Source organism: Squalius cephalus (assembly GCF_949319135.1).
Source record: "Squalius cephalus genome assembly, chromosome: 11".
NCBI classification, from domain to species: Eukaryota; Metazoa; Chordata; class Actinopteri; order Cypriniformes; family Leuciscidae; genus Squalius; species Squalius cephalus.
In genome coordinates this window covers 10,401,934-10,424,218 of record NC_137132.1, presented here as the reverse complement: position 1 = coordinate 10,424,218, position 22,285 = coordinate 10,401,934, and positions in this window count along the sequence as shown.

Below are 22,285 nucleotides of genomic sequence, written 5' to 3'. Positions count from 1 at the left end.
AAAAAAAAAAAAAAAAATTGTAATGTAATAAATAATTTTAAAAAATTATTTATAATTTATAATATTGTTGAAAGGGTTATTTATAACACCATTAAGGGTCTATATAGCACTTTCAAAACATGGTTCTTTATGGAACCTTATAAAAAGTGTTCTATTTAGCACCAAAAAAGGTTCTGCTATTATTACAAGCCGAAGAACCCTAATTTAGTACTGTTTAGAACCATTTTTCTTAAGAGTGTGTACTTCTCTGATAAAAACAACACACACACTCCATGGAAGTGCAATACTCATTATGCACACATACATACATACATACATATACTACAAGGACTATAATTGTTATGCACCTTAAAACCAGCCAGGGGAAGGGAGAGGTTTTAAAATGTATGTATCATTAAATAAATTGAAAATAAATAGAATAACTATTATTTATTATAATTAATATCACATTATAGTGTCTAAAAAAAATTGATTTACCTATCATGAACAACCCAACCCTAAATATTAACAGTAGTCAAAGTAATGTATGCTTTAGCGATCACACTTATAATTAAAATGCTGACTGAATGAGCACCGTTAGACTGTGGCTGTGGTTCAGCTCAGCCTTCATCTTGCCATTTTTGTGAACTCAAACGAAGCTTTTAAGATGAGAAACCTGGAACAAACAACGCTTGACTTTGAGAATAACAGCCAGTGTTGAGAGCTGATTCAGCTGTTTGCGTAGATCAAGCCCAAGGTGATTTTGAGAAAGTAGCTTCAAAAGAAGACTTGCAGTAGGCACGGAGATGCATGCACACATACTAATATAAACCAGCTCGACAGAAACAGCACTTTCGAAGAGATATGGTGAAATTATCATGCAGACCTACAAAATCCTTTAGTCTATACAACTTCTGATGCACTTTGCACCATTTAAAGATTAATATTCCGTAAAATTACCCTCCGCCTTTGGAGCATCATTAGGCCGAATGGATGTTTTTGTGTCATCATTATTTATTCAAATGATTTTATTTCACTTTGATGAGAGCAAAACTCATAACTGCATGTACCTCACACCACGTTTCCCTTATAAAATGTTTACAAATCCATAAATAATACATTTAATCCTGAATAATGCAAGACTCAGAAAGAGTATATCTACTTCCAAAAAAGCAGAAATTTTATAAAGTACATTTGTTCCACTCCATTAAAATCAGATTTGTGCTTGACGTTTCAAAGCTGAGCTACAACACTGATGGTTTCTAAGAAATGCTATGTATTTTCAAGGGATTGTTCACCTAAATATGAAAACTATGTCATCATTTACTCGCCCCCATGTTGTTCCAATGGCTTTCTTTCTTCTTTAGAACACAAAACAAGACGTTAAGGCTCCATACAATGAAAGTGAATGGTGACAAGGGACTGTCAAGCTCCAAAAATAATAAAAAAGCACCATAAAAAGAACTCCATATGACTTCTGTGCTAAATTTAGTCAATTTTCTGATGCCATATGATCGTTTTTTTAAAATGGTGACATTTAAGTCATTATTGACTATTGATCTTCTCGTCTGCCGCTGCTCTCAAAATCAAAAGTAATCCAACAAATACAAAGTTCTGTCATAAAACTCTAGATGGCACAAGCTGATAGGTCCTTAACTCATAGGGGACAGCTGATTGGATCAGTAGCAAATGAGCTCGCTGCTCAACCTTTAAATACTTGGTTAGCAGTTAAAATACAGTTTGCAGCGCAGTTTCAGAAACCCTCCACCTTCCCCAGCTCCACCTGTATAGATCTGTTACAAGTAATTGAATGGAAAAGAGCGGCAAGTATGTTTCTTTTTCTTCTCCTTTTGTGTTCTGCAGAAGAAAGAAATTCACATGGTTTGAAGTGACAAGGGTGAGTAAACGATGACAGAAATTTCCCTTTGGCTGTGAAAGCCATTCTGGACACTTTAAGAGTGTATTGTCTTTGAGTGTGGGCTGAAGGTGGATTGCTCCATTGCTGATTATACAGCAGTGGTCTCATCAGCAGCCTCGTCGATTATCTGTGTTCAGGGTTGCACTCCTTCCTTGCATGTCCACATCGTTCCTCTCCTCCAGACCATCTGTTCCATGCTGCCAATCTTTGGTGGTTGCCAGATCCTGCTTCCCTGATCCTCCGTTCTCTCACAGACTGCAGTTGAGAGGATACAACCCATCGTAACTTCAGAGGTAATCTCTTTTTTTGGCTTTGACTTGAGAGAGGCATGATTAGAGGACGTCCTGCTAAGTGTCTCAAAAACACTAGTACTATTGTGTTCACCTGATTCTCACAAAGGTCAGTCCCTGACATATAGTAGCTTTAAGGAGTTATTTAATACATGACTATAATTAGTGGGCAATCATCACTGTTACTATCCGGTGTTATTGTAGTATTGTTGATATACTTTTATAGTATTTATTGATGTTATTGACCCCAATATGATTCATGATCTATATTTGAAGACGTGTAAAGCCGAATGAGAGCTGTGTGTGAGAAACAGACCAAAAGTTATCTATTCCCTCGTAATATTCAGGTGATCTTTTCTCGACTGGGCTGAGTTTGCTGGTGGATCACCTCCAGGTGTTCCTTTGTTAGTATATGACAGTCACATCCCTGAACTAACTGAGGCGGCTCCAGATTCAGAACAAAGCTGAAGAGAGCTGTGGCATTGCATTATTCTGTGTATTGAAAATGTTCTGTCGTAAAATGGCATGCTCTTGTGATTGTGCCAATGACTCAAACAACATGTGGTTTACACCAAAAAAGATGCTATTCAAGGTTCAGGCTTTGAAAGCTTGTTATTGTTGATTTAATTTCCATTTGAATTTTTCATAAAATAGACTGCTCGTTGCATCCATTTCTGTCAAATATACATTTAAATGGATAGTTGGGCCAAAATGTCATTCTGTCATTATTTATTCACCCTCATGTCCTTCCAAACCAATATGGCTTTCTTCTGTACAACACAAAAGAAGACATTTGGCAGAATTTCCTGCTCTTTTCCATGCAATGGACACAAGCTTCAAAGTGAAGAAACACACCATAAAAGAATACTAGTAATCTATATATGACTTGTACACTATATTTCATGTTTTTAAATGTCATTAGGGGTCCAAACACCAAAAGCTGTTACCCTATTGTGTTTGTTTTTCTTCTTCCTTATTTTTTGCCCTAAAAGTGTTTAGCTGTCAGAGACCGTAAATTGTAAAGGCCCCAAAATTGGCAGGATGGTCCCAATTGTTCACCGCTACTCAGGCGCACAGACACACTTCCTCCAAACAGTAGGTGGTGCTATAATAAGGCAAAGAATTTTCTCAAAAACCTACTTATTCAAACTCCTTCTAGGCCGTCGGTTCAATCTTCAGCAAAATATAGGCACACAGCAGCTAGGGACTCAAGCGTCAGGCACTATTGTGCCTCTTGAGATCAGGGGAGTAAGGTTTACCTGCAAAGCTCTTACTATAGCTGGCCTCCGTTACACTCACCCCCTTAAACCTCACTCCCACCCGGGTCACGGCACCAATATAACCCCTCCGGTTCTACTCGCCCCACTCCGAGCAGGACTTGAATCAGTGTCTGCGGCATGGGAGGTTGGGGCACTATCAAGGACGCCAAAGACCGCAGTCTCTAACGTTAAATCCTAGTGCACCTCTTGAAGTCAGGGGAGAGAGGTTTACCTGCACTTGCCAGCTGGCCTCTGTTACATCTGCAGGAACACAAATGCTCTTAAGGTTAGGTTGCAACATATGGAATGCAACAAGCTCTGCATTGAGACAAACAGTACCAGCAAGTTTTCCAGCTTGTCAAGTTTTTGCGGCATAATCAGCAAGGTCAAGGTCAGAATGCTCTACATTTATGACAGATTGTTCTCAGATTTCATAAGTAGCCTGGAATTCTTGTCGATGCGATTCCTTGAAGGTTTCTGCTAGAGAAAGAGAGAGGCTTCTCACTGACACTGACACTACAGAGACTGGAATCAAGTTTTTTTTGTTTACTTATTTATGATTGCAGAACAACAATGGAGAAAATGCACAAACATTTTTCATGGTCATTCACGAAAAATGTTCAGAATTAGTTTATTCGATTTTTGTCCCGCTCAATCCTTCAAACTCCTCTAAATGATTAAGATTTGATTAATGATTGTTTTAGTAATTATATACTTGAGGGAAAAAATGCAATTCCTTAATAATCAGTTAAATCAATAAATACATTTAAAAATTCTTGCAAAAGGTATGTTTACCCTAGCTAGTCTTCAGTCTTTTTAGAGCCCTTGGAACACTTGGAATATACGGCACGCGTCGCATGGGATCATTCTGTTATATTTTTGCGTCTTCTTTAAAGAGCGTGATGTTGCTGGCACTAGCAAGATGTATTTGTACACTCATAAACACTTAAATGTTAATAACAAAATATCAAACCAAGTGGCATTTATGTTATAGAAAAATGCATACTTTTCAAACAAAACATTTCACAAAAAGTTGTGTGGAACTTGAGGGGAACTGACTTTATACAGCCATTAAAAAAACCTGACATGTTGGTTAAAGATAATTTTATAATTCCGAGGGAAAAGTGTAGTTAATATTCATAGAAATGTCCGAATAGGGGTGACTTCAGGTTGACTGGGACACTTTTTTTTTAGATGACTGGGAAAAAGTGTCCCAATTGAACCTGAATTCACCCTTATGTTATGGAGCTATTGTAGAACTATTTGTGCAATTCAGTTTGGAAAGCTCTTATATGAAAAACCAATGCATCACAAGGTATCGTCTGAGATATTCTTCCACACAGTCTGGTGTTTTGTTAGTTCCGTTATGTTTTTCATGGGTGTCGATGAAGTTGATAGTTCGCGTGTGGCCTGTGTGACATATAATGTGGGTAGCTTTTTTTGGTGACACATTTCGCTCAATCATGTGTGAGGCTTCCTCTGCAGAAAACAGTCCAGATGGCAAAACGACTAATCACAAACAAAACAGGTTGCATCATTTCCCAATTAATGCTGTCAGTTTAGCAACAGCAGTGTGTGGAGTGAATAACACCCCAGTAAGTGTCCACAGGGCAACTGGAGTGTGATTTGAAATGAAAAGACATTGAAACTAAATATTCTACAAATAAATGACTGAGTAATAAAAACAGGACAAAGGAAATTTTGCTAGTGCTGCACACCTAATAAATCTATTTATAATGAGGAGTGGGATAAGCTGTGCTAGTTTTTGCTTCGGTTGTCCTTGAAGGAAAGAGAAATGAAATATTAGCTGATGAGGTAAAACTAATATGTCTAATTATATTTTGGGATACATGCCATCAACTTAAATTGTGTGCTACCAAGTGTCAATATCACATTAGGAGTAAGCTGTCATGTCAAGAGGTGGCTATTGAATTATTGGTATATATATATATTATTACGAATATTAATAAATTAATGATTGACAAATAAGATACAATGATTTGAAGTTTTTTTTAATGCAAAATACCATTCAAGAAACCATTTAATATTCAGAATACATTAAACAAATTTGAAAAAATGTTAGAAAAAAAATATTAGTTTAGCCACTAACTGTAACGAAATCACTGGAGGATAGATGTAAAGAACCCAAATGCAATTTAATTATCAAACATAAAACAAATACAAAACAAAAGCATGACCAGGCATGGGGAACTCTAAACTAAAACAGGAACACAAACCAAGACTAGAAAACAAGAAACCGGATCTGGGACATAGAACATGCAATACTAGACCTCAGACACAGGGCAAACATGAGGCCATAAATACACAAGACTAACAACAATGGACACCTGTGAGCAATAATCAGACGATTAACCAATGACAAGACACATGGCAGGATCACATGACAAACAGGGAATCACATGACAAGACGAGAACCAAGAACAAGAAACAAAGCCCAGAACGTGACATAGCCCCCCCTCTATGGGCGGCTCCTGACGCCCATCAAAACAAAAAACAATAGTTCAGGAGGGTGGTGGAGCGGAGGCGGACCTGGGGGCGGGATGGAGGGCCAGGCCCGTGGAACGGCAGAGGACCTGGAGACTGCGGCAAGACAGGAGGCCAGGGCGGATCAGGCTGTGCAGGCAACCAGGGCGGATCAGGCTGTGCAGGCGACCAGGGCGGAGCAGGCGACCAGGGCGGAGCAGGCTGTGCAGGCGACCAGGGCGGAGACGACCCTTTAGGCGGCCAGGGAGGAGACGACCCTTCAGGCGGCCAGGGAGGAGACGACCCTTCAGGCGGCCAGGGAGGAGACGACCCTTCAGGCGGCCAGGGAGGAGACGACCCTTCAGGCGGCCAGGGCGGAGACGACCCTTCAGGCATCCAGGGCGGAGACGACCCTTCAGGCATCCAAGGAGGAGACGAACCTTCAGGCGGCCAGGGCGGAGATGACCCTTCAGGCGGCTAGGGAGGAGACGACCCTTCAGGCGGCTCAGGAACAGAAACAGACACCGGCTCAGGAACAGGAACAGACACCGGCTCAGGAACAGGAACAGACACCGTGGCAGCAGCTATCTCTGCTGAGGGCTCAGGTTCAGGTGTGTCGGCGGCCATCTCTGCTGAGGGCTCAGGCGATGTGGCGGCGGCCATCTCGTCCGGAGACACTGGCTCGGCGGCGACCATCTTGTCCGAAGACACTGGCTCGGCAAAGACCATCTTGTCCTGAGACACTGGCTCGGCGGCGGCCATCTTGTTCGGAGACACTGGCTCAGCGGAGACCATCTTGTCCTGAGACACTGGTTCGGCGGCGGCGGCCATCTTGTCCAGAGACACTGGCTCGGCGGAGACCATCTTGTCCTGAGACACTGGCTCGGTGGCCGCCATCTTGTCTGGAGACAATGGTTCGGCAGATGTGACGTGAACAGTCTCTGGATCGGCAGACGAGACGTGAACAGTCTCTGGATCGGCAGACGTGACGTGAACAGTCTCTGGATCGGCAGGACTGACGTGAAGCTCTGGCGTGAATGCACTGGCGAGCGGTGTGAGCACTGGAGTTGCCAACATTAAAGTGGGAATGACGTGAATTGGCTCAGGCTTAGATAATACTGTGAGCTTGCGGGGCTCCTCATCCACAAAGCCCACAGTAAATAATGAACCGCTCAACAAAAGGGCGATGTCCATATATTGCACCAGTGTGCAGTGAAGGGTATTGGCAGGCATCAGCGAATAAATAGGATCATCCATATTATGGCGAAACATATCCTTCAAAACACCATCACTAAATTCCACCCCATGGCAAAGCCCGCAAAATTCCTCCATAGACTCAACCATTGGACGGATATCTTGGCAGAGACGGAACAGGCGAATTGCTGGATCCATGTTTTGGTCTAGTATTCTGTAACAAAATCACTGGAGGATAGATGTAAAGAACCCAAATGCAATTTAATTATCAAACATAAAACAAATACAAAACAAAAGCATGACCAGGCATGGGAAACTCTAAACTAAAACAGGAACACAAACCAAGACTAGAAAACAAGAAACCAGATCTGGGACATAGAACATGCAATACTAGACAAAGACACAGGGCAAACATGAGGGCATAAATACACAAGACTAACGACAACACAAGGGACACCTGTGAGCAATAATCAGACGATTAACCAATGACAAGACACATGGCAGGATCACATGACAAACAGGGAATCACATGACAAGACGAGAACCAAGAACAAGAAACAAAGCCCAGAACGTGACACTAACAAAACGTACCTTGATCTGGATCACTTCTCCCACAGCTACCTTTTATGCTTCATTTAATAATTCCTCAGCTACAAATAATTATGCGTTTTGTCTGTCCATTTACACGACACCTGCGTTTTGGGGGCCTGAAAACGCAAACTTTTGAAAGCCGTTTTTTTAACGTAAATATTTAAAAACGTTAAAAACGCAAAGGAAAAACTTTTCCGTTTTTAGTACATCATTGTCATATAAGCGTGCGTTAGAAGTGGCTCATCTTAACCCACAATTTATTTAAAGGCCCACTAAAGTGTCTTGGAACGCACAGCTTTGTATGATGCGTTGATGCAAAAAAAAAACAAAAAAAAAAACAGGAAGCTAAGGCAGGACATATTGAATGGCTCCTCCCCCTTTTAAAATAGCCAATAGCGTTTAGTTTACCTCACAGACTGCAAGTCCTACTTGACAGTACCATGAAAGCGAATCCGAGCGCTGATGATACGTTGGATAAAGTAGTAGAGGTGTGAATGAATTCTAGCCATTGCATTCTTAACCAACCTACAGTTGGAAAACGGAATAAAACTCGAGCGTTTGAGCAACCGAACTCACATCTCCAACCCATATTTCTCTGTGACATGTCAACAGGTGGTATTTATAGCATAGGGGGCGGGACGCTTTAGATTCTAGAGAGCATTTGATTGGACAGAAGATGTGATGAGAAGCTGAAGTCCGCGGTGATGTCATTAAAATCTGTGATCCATTTTAGCTGATATTAGAGACAGTAAGTTTTGAATGCTTATATCTCCTAAATGCGAATCTTGGTTTGGAGCACACCAGCTTATTCATAACCTTAAGGCTAACATACATACTAAGAGCTAAAAAACTTAATTTTTGATTTCAGGGGGCCTTTAAATGTGGATTATTTTTGGGAGGAATATTTACTGTCTGCCTTAAGTAAAAGTGAAATTTCAAATATCGCCCAATGAGGGCAATTAAGGCTAGAAAATAAAAAAAGGCAAGGGAAATAACACATTACATCTTGGAAGAATACCTCGTAAGACAAAAAATGATTTTAGGAAACAAAGTAACTGTCTAAAGCAAACACTATTCATATATTCACACGGCAATTAATTTGATGTAAGGCCTTGACCCCAAGCATCTTATCATAACGTGTAACTTACTGTATAATAGCATGACAACAAAATATTGACAAAAAGAAATGCAAATGCAGAAATTATGAGCTTTGGGAATATTGCGGAGGATGGTGCACGCATTTTCATTTAAATGAAGTGCAAAGAGATCACTGGAAGTTTTTGAAATGCAAAAGGGAATGATATCAAGCAACAACAACAGCTGCAGCGGAGATCGGCGCTGTCATTGGTCCAAATGCACATATTCAGCTATGCTAATGAATCATCCATTGTCACTGGATTAAAAAGAACATGAATGCATAGACTGAGCCAAGGAATGGGGTGGAAGGCCACGGTCTTGTCATTTGTCTTGTCCTGTTTTCGAAATAAATGTTTTCTGGCTGCTTAGAGGATAGGAACAGAGAGAGAAGGGGTAAAATCCATCGTGGGTAATTAAATCCGAAAATCGGTCCATTTTCCATGCAGTGGTCTGTGAGAATGCCAGCTGCCATGGGCCATCGTTAACATACGCAGGCGAACGCAAAGCAATCAGCGCGACGTATCTGCGGTGGCAGTAGCTCTTTCCACTTCCCAGGCTCAGTGGGGACGACAGACTGACTGTCGGGGATTCTGGAAGATTCCGTCTCAGATAATGCAGGTGTGGAGATCAGACCGCAGACAGACAGGCAATTAGTGGAGGTTCTGTTTTGAATTCTGTGGAAGTCTACTGGGTTCAGGACGGGTCCCTGCTCTTTCATGCATTTTGTTCGCGTGTCAGTGTTGGAGAAGCTACAGTAGGCCTACTTCCAAACAGGCCATGAGCTACTCATCATTTAAGTTACAAGTTCAAAGGTTAGAAAAAAAGTAGTTAGCTGCACTACAATCTACTAACAAAAAGTAGCTGACGAGGGAAAATGCTAGGTTTGAACAGATATATTTATACTACCGATCAAAAGTTTAATAATTAAGATTTTTTTCAAATGTTTTTAAAGTCTTTATGTTTACCAAGACTGCACTTATTTAATCAAAGATACAGTATAAACAGTAATTTTGTCAAATATTATGTTATTTACATCACCAAATCAGCATATTAGAATGATTTCTAAAGGATCATGTCACACTTAAGACTGGAGTAATGATGCTTAAAAAAAAAAGCTTTGACATCATAAGAATAAATGACATTTAAAAATTATAGAAAAGTTATAATAAATTGCATTAATAACTCACAACTTTACTGTTTTTACTGTATTTTTGATCAAATAAATGCAGCCTTGGTGAGCATAAGGACTTTGTCAAAAACATTTTTTTTTTAAATCTTAAAGGGCATCTGACTCTTTTCACAAGATGTAAAATAAGTCTCTGATGTCCCCAGAGTATGTATGTGAAGTTTTAGCTCAAAATACCCAACAGATCATTTTTTACAGCATGTTTAAATTGTAATTTTTTGGGGCTCAGAAAAACGTGCTGTTTTAGTGTGTGCCCTTTAAATGCAAATTAACTGCTGCTGCACAGCACAGGGGGCGGAGCCTCACGAGCTCAGAACAGTCAGGAGAGTCAGGACAATCTCATTTGATAATATCAGAACAGAAACTCTCAGTTGCGTGTTCATTTCGACTCGGAGTCAGACAATAATGCCCACAGAGCCAGAGAATATATGCTGTATGGACATAGAACAGGTATAGTTTAGTTTAATTATGGTTATAACTTATTTGTCATCTGCTTTTATCCACTAATACAAGCCTGCTGTAGCAAAACCCGTCCGAATGATGACCAAAATATACTGACGAGTTCAGTGAAGTTTATTGTACATCACACAAAAGATGAGCGTTAGTTTTACTCCAGAGAATCTCTGTAAGAGCTGAATAAACATAGTATAAGAAGTGCGCATTAAAGTCTTATCCATAAACTCTCTCTCTCTCTCTCCCTTTCATTATCAACAACATACACAGCGAAGTACACAAAACACTCGTTACAACTAACAGTAAACAAATATACACACCTTTTCAGTGGGTGCTAAATAAACTGGTAAACCTTATATCCGTAAAATGACTCGAAGAGCTGTCATAAAGAGCGTGCTCGCACTTTCATTTCTTCCGTGTCCAGTCACGTTAGGCCTGTTGCTCCGGAGAGTGTAAGCTTGATCACAAACAGTACAGATCCATCCTTGAGTAACAACGGGAGTAAATGAAGACTGCTATGTTCATTCTTACATCCATCAACAACACACCTCAATCGCTTAGGAGACATTCTTGTCTACAGCTGCTCAAGCGTCGAACAATGGCGGACTCTGTGTCCAGCTCACTCAGGGCGGGTCTAGGCTCAAACTGAAGTGTCACTCAACAGTCGTGGGCGGGGCCTGCTCAATTCTACGTCACATTGCGCCGAATCTGAGAACAGCTCATTCAGTACTTATGATTTTTTGAGATTGTAAAAAAAACACTGGGTGGATTTTTATCATTCTAGGGTGGTTTTGCTCACACACTGCCAACACACATTTATGTTCAAACACCATGTAAAAGTGAATTTTGCATAATAGGTGCCCTTTAATAACTCCAAACTTTTGACTGGTGGCATATAAATAATTAAAAAATAATTACCCGCTGACCTATTGAAATAAACTGAATGAATCAGACACTAGAATGAAGCTGACATGCGCTCGCTAGACATGATAATCCACCAGAGTGCTTGAGGCAGAAGAATGATGAAAAACATTTAATAAACAGGAAGGAAAAACCATCACGAAACTTCAACACAAGACAAATGAAACTAACAAGATGGTAATAGAAACAAGGAAACAGGAACTAAACCACAGGAAGAGAACACAGGCACAGCAAGACAACATAATATCAAAATAAGAGTCCATGAAACTTCAACACAGAGAATCATGACAGAAGTTTGAATGAATATTATATCCCAGTCATTCCACTTTCTTTCCACACATTTCCTGTCAGACCTCCACAGTCTTTTTCAGATTAAGATGCACTGAAATTTGGGCAATTAAAAATATGTCAGAAATGGTTTCAGTTGGCAGAAATCATTGACCAGAACAGTGCCGTTTAATTGTCGCTTCTCCAGTGTCGCATTTTCACTGTAGCCGTTTCTCAATACCAAGTACTCAAACTTCGGACTTGAGTCCTTGGTAGTTCGGACTTGACAAGTTGGACGCAGGAGAACGAACTCCCGAGGACGAGAGGACGCAAGTCCGATAATTCTGCAAATGGAACAGCGGCGTACTTGATAACGTCAATCAGCTACTCCGGTTATCTCTTTATGTATATTTAGGCTACGATAAAACAAAATATGTTATAAACCACCACTCTGCCTCTTTTCATTTTCATTTAAAAAAATCGTAAACATATTAATGGCCACACAAATGTGGTTCAGGCAACGCAATTGATTATCTTCACTGCATATATTTATAACAACACGAAATATAAAACACAACACTGACTCTTTTTGTTTTCATTTGAAAAATATGAGACATAAAAGATATATAATATTGATCATTAAAACTGACATTTAGCAAAAAGAGACAGGGTTGTGTCATTTTATTTTATTATATATGTACATACAGTGAAGAGAATGTAGGCAACATGGGGGGTACATGAGCGCCGACCGTCCGATTGCCTGGATCTCACAACTCCGAAAACGTCAGATCAAATTTTTAAATAGGCGCTATCTTTATAAATAAACCAAAGATTTGAGCTTTAAACAACTACATTCTCGCCTGAACAACTCTTAAAACTACATTTCGTGGCACAATAACAGCAGTATTTTTAAATTACACGGGGTTTCTCCTCTGCTATTGACGCTTGCTGGTTGGTGTGAGATGCATTCTGGGATGCCTGGCTGTCTCAAGTCCGCACAAGTCACCTCTCGATGCATCCTCGGTAAAAGGGGGGATCAAGAACACATCCGGGGATTTGAACTGGACTTGGCTAGATGTGAACTTTGAATTGGAACAGTACTTGGGCAGCGACTGATGACGTTTCACAAGTCCACAAGAACACAAGTACAGACAAGAACGCATATTGAGAAACGGCCTGTGTCAACGTCTATAACATGGATAAGCTACAACAGGTAAACATATCAGCTGTGTGGATGCACTTCACTGTGACCAAATATGATACTATCAATATGTAAAATTTGTTCGGCTGAAATAATAAAAAAAAAAATAGTTCGGCTTGTTGTTGTAAAAATGCTCTTAGAGGAATGGCTGCTTTGTGCCAGCTCAAAATTATGTTTTATTAACAAACTTCTGTAAGGAACACGCTCAAATGACCTACCAAATCAGCACAAGAGGAGGCCTATATAGACAACTCACCTATGTTTCTCAACAGTTTTTCTGTATTCCTCCGCCGACCAGACTACTCACTCTCGGGTGGTTCCTGTCCCAGCCAGAGATACAGGGGGAGTATTCATGGTTCAGTCTCAGAGCCCTCCTCTCAGACAGCACTCTTAACTCTATCTGATTATTTATAAGTGTGAACTCGCGAAATTCCGTGTAAAGACGCAATGCAGCAAAAAAAGACAGATCTGCTCTGCTCTTAGTATAACAGTATGCAGTTAAAATGCCGGTGTAAATGCATTTATGCCATCTCTGAGCAGCATTAAACAGTCTGTGTAAGACACCTACTTGCCACTTCAGAAACTACTTTGCAGTGTGCATTCATTTCATCGAAAAAATCTGCTGTTGTGTCAGTCGTCAGGACCCGTGGGTTTATCTGAGCAGTGTCTGGCCCCGTCTGACAAACACTCTACTTCATGACGCACCCCCTTCAGCTCGCCTGGTTACGTTTGTCAGGATGGTACGGCTTTTCACCACAAAAGAACTGCTGAGATTACTTACGCACTTGTATGCATGTATTTCTCGCTCTGTCTGAAGAGCAATGATTGTCTGATTTGATTCATGAAGCCTGATTCTCAAGAAGATACTTTGTAGCAAGGATTCCTTTGCAAAATGTAGTGACGTGTAGACTGTCTGAGTTCCAGTTCAAAACGTCACTTACAGTTATTGGTCAAAGTTCTACTTTCTTTAATGTTTTATGCTTTTTAAAAAACACAAGCATTGCATTAAAGGAGACATGACATGGATTTTTTTAGTTTATTTTAATATGTTCCTCAAGGTTAACTTTTTTTGCACAAAAAACAATTAATTTCAACCTTCATTCTGACCCCTTGTCTGAAAGTTTTTTTTTTTTTTTTTTTTTTCTTTAAGGCTAGTCAGTAAATGACCACTGTTATGATTGTCTAACAGGAAACCGTATCAACACCCACTTGATATTGCACGTGAATAAGTGTTTTGTGAACATTATTCATATAAAACCGTCATTTACAGACAAAGCATTATGAAAACATTTACTTATATTTGTGATGAAGCTGTCAGATCCAGTAGAGCTGACTGCTTCATCTCTCAACAAAAGTCTCTTTGTAAACTCTCCATTACACTATAAATCATTTTACAAAACAAAATGCTTTGAACAAACATATGATCCTCCGATACGATGCGGGATGCCTTTAAAATAAACCATCCACTTGTTTCCGATGCTAGGATCCTTAAGTCTGTACAGAGACGGCAAAAAAAAAAAAAAAAAAAACCCAGCCGTTTAAACTGGACGCGTGAAAGTGAATATTCTTTCAATCAAAGACTCATGTGTGTGGAGTATGTCAGAAACTGAAATTGTGTCTGTGTACTGTATTCAGACAGCGTCAGGGATTATAATGGGTTGTATTTGCTTTTGAAGCAATGTGACACTCACATCCAGTGTTGGCAAGTGTCAGACGTTAAGCAACTGAATGCCAGTGGGCGGAGCCTATGTGCTATGATGTATAATTATTTGTTGATTTTTTGCTCTGGAGGCAGGCATATGCAAATGTATTTACCCGTGTGATGTTACAGATGGTTTAAGTGATGAAACTTACGGGATGTTTTAATGGTACAGAGAACTCTTATAGATCAAGGCAAATTTGATTTCTCATGTAATGAACCCTTTTAAAAAGAACATTTATGTAGGCTACATAACTTTTTTTTTTTTTTTTTTTTTTTTTTTTTAAATAATTAGGTCTTATTAGTTTTTGGTTGGATGTGATCCAGGAATTCACTAAAAATGTATTACAGTCACTGCAAGATTCACTAAAGGAATTATGCAAATCTAGTAACAGCAAAAATACTCCCACAAAATTTGTGCTGAAAGCATTTGCATGACACAGTTCACCGTCTGTGGTCGAAGAGGGCCTACTAGGTTGTGGAGGATTCAGGAGAGTTTCAATATCTGGCATACTTTAATTTTATTTGTCCATCAGCTGAAAAAAAAAAAGTGATTCCGACGATATTGTTCCTCCGTGTTGTTATCGTTATGTGGTGCGAACTTCGCTATTCTCATTGATTTATAGCCCCGGGTTTCTCAAACTCGGTCCTGAAGGGCCACTGTCCTGCACAGTTTAGCTCCAACCCTGATCAAACACACCTGAGCAAGCTAATCAATGTCTTCAGGATCACTAGAAACCCACAGCTAGGTGTGTTTGATCAGGGTTGGAGCTAAACTGTGCAGGACAGTGGCCCTCCAGGACCGAGTTTGAGAAACCCTGTTATAGCCTAACGATTATTCAACTTTACACCGATAGTTAAAAAATTACAATTACTTCATTTATGTACGGTGCAGTACTGTTTCAATGTATTTAGCACCTGTGTTTAGTGAAAAAGACGCAGGTTTTGCGCAGAAGTACTGTTCAGTGAATTCACCCATGAGAATCCCTCAGGCAAGTGTTACAATGTCACAGCAGCGAGTCTCATCAACTCATATGTAAGTTAATTAATCTCAAAGGTAAAATGAATGAAAGCCTCATTTAAAAGCATCCTCTGTGTACCTCTATTCAGCAGTGAGATGCCTGTCAAAACATCCCATGTAATATATCTGTCTCTAATCATCATTACTATCACATGTATCTCTGGAGAAAGAGCGGAAGAATACACTGTAATTGTTCATGTGGTGTTTTAATTATTTATTTCATGTTTATCTCTTACTGTACTTTCGCTGTTTCTTTGAACATAGATGATACATGCTAGTGTCAGGAAGATCCACTTTGATCACGGTATTAACACTATCACTGTTTGCAACAGCATAAAAACACATCAATTATATGCATTGCAGATGGAGAAAAGGCTTTTTTGGGCTGCTCAAGATGACCTCAGAAAGTGTCCTTAGATTGGTTCACTGTCTGTTTGCTTCTCTCTTCCAGCAACAAGTGCAAAAACAATAACCAATAAATGGGTAGAAGCTGTTAGGTCTGAGAACTCTGTTAACCGCACCACAAAGGGTTAAATTAATTTCACCATAAGATTGCGATCAAGCAAACATGCGTTGTAGTGACAGAAGTTTCAATGCAACAGTCAAAGCTCTTTATACACACTCTCCAAGCTCTCCAGCAGAATACATACACTCCATATAAGAAAAATATGTTTTTTCAAAAAACCAATTTGCAGTCGCTTGACTCTCGGGGTTACAATGACATGTGCACTGCGGGGCATATTTGCTAGAGCGTTTCATGGATTCAATTAGTTCATCGGTGAGGCACAAGAACCGCTTCTCTCTAGGCAACCATTTTGATTGAATATTTATAGATTTGCAATGTAATGAGATCTGTAAAATGCTGACGTACATTTCCTCTGAACGCAACATGAAACTTAGTATGAGATACAGCCATGGTGGCGACTGTTCAATTAAGTAAAGCTAAAGCCATCTCTATTCCTGAGTATAGAGATGCACACTGTGTTTTAGTGTTTTAACTTCAGTAGTGTAACTTTGCCGATTTTCAACCCGCTTTGTATTGATACAATGTTGGTGGTATATGTAAATGCACAGTGTTTACTCGCTCTCTGTGTTACCTGGACCGAGAACTTCACATTTATTTGTCAGAAAAGTCTTTTTGACAGCTCCAGGGTTTTCGTGAAAACCGAAAGTAACTCATTCCCACTAAACTTTTACTCTTTGTATTCTTGCACCCAGTCAACACCATTATGACTTAGAGTTTAAGAAGTATTTCCAACTTAAGCAAGGTGGTATTTTACTCTGGTCAAGTATCTAGCAGACTGGTGGGAGTGGCCTTGAACAGCAACATTCCCAGTGCATTATGGGTGTTGAAGTGTTTCTACCTATTTGGCAAAAGGGAAGACAATAGCCTCTCTAGTCGGGTAGCACCGATTTTTTTTTTTTTTAAATCACCTTTCTACTGTATAGGCAACCATGTTTTTTTGAAAGCCCATTTTGTCAGTGGTGAAATACCCCTTTAAGGCAACATGATATCCAGCCTGAAACCCATTTTACTAATGCAATGTGATGTATTTAGTGATGTCCCAGGTTCCTTTGGCTGACTTCGATGGACCCCCTGCCTGACCAGAGCACGAGGGGAAGTGCTTTGGGAAGTTCACGAGTGTATGTCTAAAAGTGGAGTTTGCAGTTTGCGAAGGGAAGGGCATTAAAAAAGTAGACTTAAATGCAGCCATAGACTTAAATGCATTCGAATCACGAGGACATGCCACTCTGGATCATGTGCTCATCAACGGTAAACTTTTTCAATGTGATCATGCAAACCTTTACTAACGTTGAATGAATTTGCTAATGACACATAGTGAAGAAGGTAATTTGCTAACTTTCGTTTGGGACCCATTGTGTGGCACCGCAAAAAACACTACTTTGCATTTTATCTTTCCATATCTTTCCACTGACGTCTCTTCCTTTTAAAGTATGCGACTGATATCATATCTTCAAAGGCCAACTATTACATGAGTATTTTATTGGTCGGACTGAATCAGTTTTGAATCAGAACGAGACTCGGGAGTGTTTGTTAATGAAACAGATGAAACAAAACATTGTTTGGGAATGATTTTAGGGACGTTTACACAAAAAAACTGAAAACTTGTTTTGCAATTTGGCCGTTCATTTCATTTTTGGGGGCCTGAAAAGTTTTTGAAAACGATACGTTATCGACTCCATGTTAAATACAAAAACGTAATTTTGTGAAAACGGTGACATCATGCGAATGCGTATTATGTGATCAATCTATAGGCGTGTAGTGTGTCTTTACAAAGTGACATTGACAACTACTGGCCTGGCAGCAGAATACAGCGTTTTTAGTCGTTTTCTCTGATCTGTCTGAATGGGGATTGTTTTGACAACGCTAACGTCTGTACGCGAAAAACGCAAAGGAAAAATCATTTCGTTTTTAGTATGTAACTGTCGTGTAAAAGTACCCTGAGTACATCTTGTTCGTGAATGAGGATCAGCTGACCAACTAAACAATTATGTCTTTCGTTAAGTTGAAAGTGCAATAATGAGATTCGATTTGGGAACCACTTGGTTACTGATTCGGCTGAATAAATGATTTGATGGCAGTCTCATAAAGCTATCCACTGTCACAAAGATGTGCCCTGCAAAAAATATGCTGAATATATCAGTGATGTAATGTGAACTGATCTATTTGATGAACCAATTCAGTAGAATTCAAGTGAAACTGTATTTTCAACAAGAAACAAAGACAGGATAAATGCGAGTTTGCCAAAATAATGGCTAAATGAGGTTCTTGGTAACATTACCCAATAAACCAAATGTGACATCTTTTGAAAAATTCATTTTAGAGCAAGATTAACTTACATTACATTTCTATAAAAGATTACACGGTCAAAAGAAATTGAACAGTTTTTTTTATCTTTACGAACATTAATGTCAGAAGCATTGAAAGTAAAGAGCAAAATGAGAGTTTCAGATCTTTTCTACTCTGTTTTCACATATTGATGGATTTGCACCACATTTTGCTGGCCTGAGCATATTTGAAAAGAAAATCAGTGTTGAATTTAGACTGAAACAGTGGTTCAATGATAGTGACTCTACAACTTCTTTCTACACTCCAAAAAAAAAAAAAAAAACTCAACAGTTGAATGTATATTAATCATGTGGCAAATTTCCACATAAAATGATTACATTAATAAAGCTGTATGTAATCATGTCTGTTGGATGTAATCAAACTATTTCTATCTGAATTATCACAATTTCATTGACCTAATGTAATTTTCCTTAAAATCAAACTGAACTGTATTACATTGACCGGATGTCATTAACATTTGGTAATTAACTGATGATTTCACGGTCAACAGTAACGTTTTTTTTCACCATAGAATACAGCTTTGCCTAACAAAGTGCACATAAAGAGGAGGAAAAATACTTATTTTATCTGTGACTGGGTAAGAAATTACATCGTTATTGTTAGAAATGTCTAAAATAGCAGTAGGCTATCCGTCGAAAGTTCTCGAATGGCGGCAAAAAAGTTCCTTGCATGCAGTCCACAGCTCTCAGTGACATGCGCAGTATTTCCACATAAAATAGGCAGTAGACTGGGTCAGGCGAACTTAAATTTCAGTCATTAATCCAAGTAAATTCACTCTCATTACATGTACAACCTAGGCAATTTACATTTCTTCAAAAAACCAATAATACATCTGCTTATAAATGTATATTATTTTAATTGATCTAAAAAGAGTGATTTATGGTCATCCAACAAATGCCCATGAGCACTTTTTTGAGTGATGTGTGTATATCTCAGAAATGAGAGCTTCTACCTGCTTCTGTTTTAAAATGCCCCTCTGCTGCAGAGGTCATGCTCTATTAACTGTAATACTTTGCAAAGCCCTTGAGTGAAATTCCTATGAAATGAAGAAGGATATAGCCATTTGCCATCCCCCTAAAATCTTTCTTGTGCTATATATCCTGTGTCCTAATTCTTTTATTGCTTGATTTATAAGTTGCTCAGAACTTTAACCAATTGGCCCCTGCTATGCTCTTTGTAAAACTGGCTTTACTGAGCCACATATGAGTGATTCAGAAGAGCCAACATTTTCCAAAAGTCCAGACTCTGGTCAGGCAAGTCAGGTTTCTGTGTTAAATTGGAAGAAATTTGGTGAGCGACATATGAAATCAAGTGTAAAATCTTTTCAACCTGGACTACAAGCACAGTTTTAGCCCTGTGTTTTCAGTCATGGATGGACACCAGCTCAATTTGGCCCCCCAATCCTATGGAAGGTGTGGAAGGAAGACTATTATTCCACAAGCCATCCAGCTCTATAGCACTTGACTCTTTATTCTGACTTTATTCTCAACTCACAACCTTATTAAATTGCAAAGTGATCTAAGTGTCTTTATATATATTAATATATACATATATATATATATATATATACACTGAACAAAATTATAAACGCAACACTTTTGTTTTTGCCCCCATTTTTCATGAGCTGAGCTCAAAGATCTAAGACTTTTTGTATGTACACAAAAGGCCTATTTCTCTCAAATATTGTTCACAAATCTGTCTAAATCTGTGTTAGTAAACTCTTCTCTTTTGCCCGAGATAATCCATCCACCTCACAGGTGTGGCATATCAAGATGGTGATTAGACAGCATGATTATTGCACAGGTGTGGCCACAATAAAAGGCCACTCTAAAATGTGCAGTTTTATCACACAGCACAATGCCACAGATGTCGCAAGTTTTGAGTGAGCGTGCAATTGGCATGCTGACTGCAGGAATGTCCACCAGAGCTCTTGCCCGTGAATTGAATGTTCATTTCTCTACCATAAGCCGTCTCCAAAGGCGTTTCAGAGAATTTGGCAGTACATCCAACCGGCCTCACAACCGCAGACCATGTGTAACCACAGCATTCCAGGACCTACACATCCAGCATCTTCACCTCCAAGATCATCTGAGACCAGCCACCCGGACAGCTGCTGCAACAATCGGTTTGCATAACCAAAGAATTTCTGCACAAACTGTCAGAAACCGTCTCAGGGAAGCTCATCTGCATGCTCGTCGTCCTCATCGGGGTCTCGACCTGACTGCAGTTTGTCGTCGTAACAGACTTGAGTGGGCAAATGCTCACATTCGATGGTATCTGGCACTTTGGAGAGGTGTTCTCTTCACGGATGAATCCCGGTTTTCACTGTACAGGGCAGATGGCAGCGTGTATGGCGGCGTGTGGGTGAGCAGTTTACTGATGTGAACGTTGTGGATCGAGTGGCCCATGGTGGCGGTGGGGTTATGGTATGGGCAGGCGTATGTTATGGACAACGAACACAGGTGCATTTTATTGATGGCATTTTGAATGCACAGATACCGTGACGAGATCCTGAGGCTCATTGTTGTGCCATTCATCCACGACCATCACCTCATGTTTGCAGCTTGATAATGCACGGCCCCATGTTGCAAGGATCTGTACACAAGGAAGCTGAAAACATCCCAGTTGTTGCATGGCCACCATACTCACCGGACATGTCACCCATTGAGCATGTTTGGGATGCTCTGGATCGGTGTATACGACTGCGTGTTCCAGGTCCTGCCAATATCAAGCAGCTTCACATAGCCATTGAAGAGGAGTGGACCAACATTCCACAGGCCACAATCAACAACCTGATCAACTCTATGTGAAGGAGATGTGTTGCACTGCATGAGGAAATGGTGGTCACACCAGATACTGACTGGTTTTCGGACACCCCAATACAGTAAAACTGCACATTTTAGAGTGGCCTTTTATTGTGGCCAGCCTAAGGCACACCTGTGCAATAATCATGCTGTCTAATCAGCATCCTGATATGCCACACCTGTGAGGTGGATGGATTATCTCAGCATAGGAGAAGTGCTCACTAACACAGATTTAGACAGATTTGTGAACAATATTTGAGAGAAATAGGCCTTTTGTGTATATAGAAAAAGTCTTTGATCTTCGTTCAGCTCATGAAAAATGGGGGCAAAAACAAAATTGTTGCGTTAATAATTTTGTTCAATATATATATATATATAATTTTTTTTTTTTTTTTTTTTTTTTTTTTTTTTTTCAGTGGTTTATGCTAGACATTTAAAGTGACCTCATAAAAGCATGCATGTCTCTCTACAGAAAGTGACATTTGCAATACGAGGAATAAGGTGAGAAGGTGTGAATGGCATGGCCTCATTGCTGATAGATTGCCTGGAGACCCAATTAAAGATGCTAACAACTAGGATAAACAATATTCCTTTTTCCACTTGAGATCTCAAAACCATTCCAATACACCACCACCACCAACAACAACAGAAAACCTTTTAGTCCACACAGATATGCAAAACTGCTTCCTCGATTGGATGTTTGTGTTACTCTATTATTTAATCTAATTTAATCTGTCAGTATTTTATATGCACAAAAAAGTCCATCTCACATCTTTTGTCAAATCAAAATCACTTTCCAGATAACACTATAAATAGCGATGAGGCAAAATAAAGCTATAGATGTGCAAACACTGTTGTGTGGTAGAACAGTGTTGATTGGCATAGAGTTTGTTCTGCGTTTAGCATGGAACAAACTAGAGATAAGATAAGAACTAGACAGATGAAAGCTAAAATTTTAAAAACAATCAATTTCATAATATATTACCTCAGTATTGTTCATATGACTAAA